The 6,000-nt window shown below is 50.7% G+C and overlaps 1 protein-coding gene across 2 annotated transcripts in view; it reads right to left on the reverse strand.

The window, feature by feature from the left end:
- Sgcd (sarcoglycan delta) overlaps nucleotides 1-5,552 on the reverse strand; it is a 937,685-nt gene extending 932,133 nt beyond the window's left edge. For both annotated transcript variants that reach the window (XM_037201381.1, XM_028888758.2), the window contains exon 1: nucleotides 4,422-5,552. The gene's annotated coding sequence lies outside the window, so the exon portion shown is untranslated. The remainder of the gene's footprint in view (nucleotides 1-4,421) is intronic.
- Nucleotides 5,553-6,000: the final 448 nt, after the last annotated feature.

The raw sequence follows: 6,000 nt of genomic DNA on the forward strand, positions 1-6,000 counted from the left end.
ACAGAAAAATGAATGTCGGCATATTAAGGATGCAGACACTATAAATATAAATGATCCTCTGCTTTGCATTCTATTCACAAATGACTACGGCTATCTAAAATGCATGTACCACACAGTTGCTTATCAAAGCTACCCAAGGCTCAATTACCTCTTGAATAAGAGGTCAGGGTTAAAAGCAACAGATTCAAAAGATAAATTTGGACCTGAAAAGGGAGAGATGACAAAATAGTTTGTCGGACAAGACGTCTGGCACCTTTGGCCATATTTCAATGAAACAGAAGAGAAAAGATGTTGAGGTCACTGAGAAAATAATGTAAGTGGGCCAGAAAGAGACAGAGCATGGGTGATGGTTCCTTTTTACCTGCAGAATGAAGCAGTGATCTGCTCAGAGGAATAGGAATCCTGTTGATGAAGGCATGTTTCTCAGAGCATAACTAGTCTTACAACTGGGAGACAGCCTTGGCCTGGCTCTTGATGTCATTTTTGGGTCAAGTATTAATACAAATAACAACAATGATACATGCTTTCCAAGCTGGTACAAAACAAAAAAAAAAAAAAAAATTACAAATATAACAAAGATCCACATGTTTGTGGCACTTCTTAAAGTGCTGACACAGATATTTTTAAGTGAGTTGGTCTGTTTCCGTATGTAGCTGATTGGTGCACTAGCTATATAGAGTCCACTGCTTTTGTGTATTTAAATATTCTTGAAGCAGGGGGGGCTTAAAGTTCTCCTGAAGCTGTCTGGAAGGGTTCCACAATGTGAGAATCCAAGAGCTGTGAATAACTGGGGCAAATGGTACTGTGCAGATGTAGGCTTGGGGCATGGACTAAAAATACAGATTTCTGGGCTCTCTGCCCTAAAGTTTTAATTCAGTGAGCCTCTAGGAGGGTCCAGGAACTTACTTACATTTTGACTAAGAGGCTTATATGACCTTGGTGCTTATCCCTATGTAGAGTAATTTACTGGTAAGCTAGAGAGAGAGACTGAAACTCCAGAAACTTGGGTATAGGTCTCAATTTGGCATTTGATGGCTATGGGCTTTCTGGCACATTATACCCCATTTTTTTCAGCCACTTTTACCCCTCCACTGGTAAAGTGTAGGAGTACTTAGGAAAGATCTCTACACTGACTCCATCCATGTAAATGGGGTAGGAGCTAGTCTGATATGTAATGGGTCCTCAGGCTTAAGTCAACCAAAACATGGGCTCAAAACATCAGCACTTTTGCCTTCTAGCTGAACCACAGCTAAAGATGTGTTTCTCTGGAGAAAGTTACATAATGTCACTAAGTCTCAGACTCCCCCTCCATGAAATGCAAATGATAATAACAGTGTCCATGGCATTAGTTTTTGCATCAAATGAACTTAACTGTATATAGGGAATGGCCAGAATGAGGCCCTGCTGACTGTCCAGTATCCCTAAGCTGCAAATACCCCTTGCAAGGTCAACCAGAGGAGCTGGTCTGCCGTCCCCTGGAGTTCCTGTGATTAATGAGGTTCATGGAAAGGTAATCCTGCCTGAGTGCTTCTTTGGGCTTGTCCTTTTATCAAGAGATAGTCACAAGAAATGAGCTTTTCTGGGAAGGACGTGATACAAGAAGGGTGTGTTCATTGTATCTCCCAGGACAAAATACAGGAACAAATTAGAGAAGGGTGTTAGAGGTCTACATTGTATTTTTCAGAGGAGGGTCCAGTGATGACCTTCAACTGGAATACTCATTAAATGTGTACATCCCTGTCTCCACTGGATCACACTCTCAGGGGAGTGAGCGGCTCCCATCACTTGCCCTTCCCAGAGACTCTACTCTTCTTTGAATAACGGACAGATCATCACTGGCAGAAATGGTTAGTTAACAATTCCTGTGTCCCCATTCTCCTGTCCTGTGAGTTTTATTTCTTCTTGGGGGAGTGGGAAAGGAGGACAATAGCACTTGCACATTTGTGCATTTACCAAGAACCTAGTTTCCCTATATCTGACCATCTGCCCTGCGGCTGTGTTCCTAGACAGTGTATGATTTCTGAGTCATCTATACCTCCCCAGAGAAACACAACAACCAAGGGCTGGCCACTAAAGGATACAGGTTATGCCAACTTCCTCAAAATGGTGGTGTGGTTAATATAGGTTAGACACAAAGAGCAAGTGCATCCACCTTCTGTGTCTCCTCTGGCCGCCCACATGGATGTTCCACTCTCCATGTTCCTATTCTATGCTTTTCTCCTCTATACTCTTCTTCCATTCTTTCCTTACACCTCTTTGCCCTTCCTTCCCTTTCTCTCTAATAATTTGCCCTGGCCCACCTATGATTTTTGTCTGTATTCTCTCTATCTCTATCTTGGTATCTTTCCCGCTCTCTTTGCACTTGCTCTCATGGGTCTCTATCTACATCTCTCTGCTTTTCCTTTTTTTTTTTTTTAATTTCTCTGGGTATCTTTGTCAGTCATAATACTTTTCTGCCCTTTCATCTTTTTGACACCTCAGTGCCAGGCTCCCCTTCTAATATGGAAGTCCCTGTGTCAACGACAAAACCTGGGTCCCATGCTAATCAGTGTATGCTAAAAGTTAAGCCTGACACCTCATTATTTGATAACTATGAGCAATCCCCAGACAGAGACCCAGAGTGAGGAGGGATCTCACCCAGTGGAAAACTAAACTTGGACTACCTGCTGAAATTCAGATATACTTACAGAGGCAGCAAGGCCAACAAGCCCTAATACCAAGACCCTCTTCTGGAGGGGAAATATGGGTGCCAGTGCTAATGTTTGAGGGTTCTTTTCACTTTAGAATGCCTACTATTTTATTCTAGGATTCAAACATCTCGTTAAAACCTGATGGCAGACTCTACTAAGTGTGTATTAGGACAGCTTTTCCTCCTCAAATCTCCATGGATCTCAAAGCCATCCAGCTAACATTCTTGAACACCAATCAAGTAAAAGCTGAAAGCCTGCTGTAGATGCAGGCTCAGCCTGATGCCCCCTCCAGATACATACAAGGATACGCACCCCGTCCTCTTCCTTTCTGCTTTCCAACCTCACCTTTCTAAGTACTGCCTTTTCAAAGTTTATGTTCCCAGTGATCAGGGATGGGGGACCCTATGCTGTACCCAGGCTAACCGAGATGGAGACATTGCAAACTTCCTGCAGATGCTTCTATGGAGTGCTAACAGCACTTCTCCTGGGAAGCCCGGAAGGATGGTGGGTTCAGAAGAAAAGTGAAAGCACAAACATGCCCTCTCCCAAGTCTAGGCAGCAGCAATGCTCTCCCTCTCTCCAATTTCTTCCATCCAGCTCGACCTGTCCACACACTCACTAGCACATACCACGCACACACCCACACCTGTCCGTGCCTAAGTTTCACAATAAAAGTACAAGGGATAGATGCAGGTAAAGTACGCACTCAAGCAAGGCTCCTGGTATTCTTCAAATGCCCCCTCCTACCACTGGAGTACAGAGCAGCGAAACTGAGATTTGGCTCGAAGCCTAGCCTAGGGAAGGAGAATACCCGCCACCAGGGACCAAGGGAGAAAGCCAGGGCTCACGTCCAAGGACCAGACAAGTCCAAGTCGCCCAGCTGAAAGACCCCTCAGTTGCCTGTATGTTGAAACCTCAGCCAGACACACAAAGGGGCCGCTGTTTTCCTACAGGAGGCATTTGGATGCCTTCCACAGCCCAAATTGGGCTGGAGCTCAGAAAGCCCATTCCTTGCCCATGTTCAAATGTTATCATGCAAGTGATAGAGCCAGCCAAAGCCCCGTGGGAGAGTGAGTGGTTCCCCTCCAGGAACCCAACTACAGGAAGCATGCTTAAGCCACCTGTTGGTCTAGGTCGGCCTGCCCTATATCAGCATGCTGCAAACCTTCATCATGTAAAAAGTACCCCAGATGCTCCATCCAGCAGCAGGAAATAATTCACTACTGTCTCTTCCTTCAGCCACCTCTTCTGACCCCTCCTTCCTAACCTCTCCTCCCTTGCTCCCTTTCTTTAGTACCCTCGGTCGCCTTTTCCCACATTCTCTCTTAATATTCCAGCAGTCACTTCGCTTTAATGAAGTGCACTGAGCGTCTTCCTAGGGACAGGGGGTTTGCCCATCAGATTCTCCCAGCACGCCCCAGCAGCAGCGGATCTCCAAGCGCTTAAGCTGGGCGCTTACTGAACGCGCGGGCAGGCTGAAAAGCCCCAATGGCCAGTTGAAGGGAATAGTCTGTGACCTGTTCTCGAAAGCCCCGTTTCTCCTTGGGAAGGGTGCTCCTCCTTGGTTTTAGTAAAGAAGGCAATCGGGTTGAGGAACCAATGTATTTTTTTTCCCCCGCTGCCAATCCCAGGATAGGTGCAGGAGACCCAACTTTCTGGAGTCTGCCCGGCATCCCTGCAAACTGATATCTGGGGCGGGGGAAAGGACACCACCACTAGCGGGCTACTCACCCTCAAATACAGATGCTTCCCCTTCAGGGGTTCACAGCAGTCTGGTGCACGCAGGGTCAGCGAACCCCCTTAGTGTCTCACTCCTCTCCTGGGCCGCGCAGTGAGAGCTACGCGCTCCAAGCGGGGCGGCCGAGGGCAGTGGATCCCATGGGTGGCGAGTTGGCAGAGGGAGCGTCGCCCGGCTGGGGGCGCATCGCTCCCGGGGCTGGCGCAGGCTGCAGCGGGCCGAGGGGCTCCCGCAGAAGTTGGCTGTGCTGGGGACAGACTTCGGACTTGGCGCCCGCTCCGCCCCGGGTGGCCCGGCGCGTCCTCCGGGAGTGATCCGAGGACTTGCGGGTGGAAGGGAATTGGGGGCCGCCGGTGCGGGCCGAGTGGCTGCAGGAGGCGTCCCCGGCCACCGCCTAGAAACAGCGCAGCGACATCGCACCGCCCGTAGCCCTCAGCGCTGGTAGGAGCCGAGGGCGAGCGACCCAGCCGGGCTGCCTGCTCCCGACAAGCGGGCGCCCTTCGCTCAAAACCCGGGTCGCTTTAGTCCGCTGCGCTCTTCGCGTCACCGTCCGGTTCCCCTCCGCTGCTTCGCCCGCTCGCAGTGCTCGGCTGGGGCGAGAGGCTGAGCGCGAGGCGGCCGCGGCTCCCGCAGCATGGAGGGCGATCTGCCCTGCTCCGGCTTGGGCTCGGGCAGCAGCGGCCGCCGCCTCCCGCGCGCCCACGTGCGGGAGCCCCGGTGTGCGCGCTCCGGCTGGCGGAGCTGGAAAAAGGGAGCGAGGGCGAGCCTCGGGTGGGGGCGGCGGGGACAGCCTGCACCCCCGTGCGGCCGAGGGCAAGCTGCAGGGGCTCCCGAGGGCGCAGGGCTCCTAGCCTGCAGCTCCAAGAAGGGGGATGCGCAGGGCCCCCTCGTTGTCCCCTCCCTTTGCAAAGAACCCGAGTGAAACCCAGGGGAATGGGGGCGGGGAGGGGCGCCCCGCTCCGCAGGATCAGCCCCGAAGCAGCTACGTGTCTCCACCGTCTCCGCAAAGGGACTGTATCCAAGTCCCTTGGAACCCCCTCCTGTCTCCCCGGAGGAGAATGGGGTTCCGAAACGGAGTGAGGGAGCCTGCAGGTTCCCAGGGACAGCTTGTTCCGGCTTGCCCCGCCTTCCTCCCAGAGTAAGCACTTTTCCCGTTAACCAACAGACTCCAAGGGGCTCCTCCTTCCAAAGAGAAGGGAGTAGGCTTGCAAGATGGGCCTGACACCTTCCAATCAACTGGCACATAATTCGAGAGCCCCTACTCTGAGCGGACACCCTTGAGGAGCCCACACATCTCTGTAGTTGAGTCAGTCGGGTGTCTTCTGGGCTCTGGAAACGTTTCAGCCAGGCCCTCCTGGGCCTCTTCCCCTCAGCTATAGAACCAGGTTCTTTCCTGATAAGAGTAAAAAAGAGACACAAAACAAAACCAACCGACTGTGGGAGAGTTTAAAAATTAGAAGGCAATTCAAAGACGGGTAATAGTTTAGTGCTAAAAAGAAGCATGATTAAATGAAGGAGACAGCAGAAGGAATAGAAAACGGGATCTCTACAGAATCAAAAATAGTGAAATGA

Source organism: Peromyscus leucopus, chromosome 8b (assembly GCF_004664715.2).
Source record: "Peromyscus leucopus breed LL Stock chromosome 8b, UCI_PerLeu_2.1, whole genome shotgun sequence".
In the NCBI taxonomy this organism is placed as follows: domain Eukaryota; kingdom Metazoa; phylum Chordata; class Mammalia; order Rodentia; family Cricetidae; genus Peromyscus; species Peromyscus leucopus.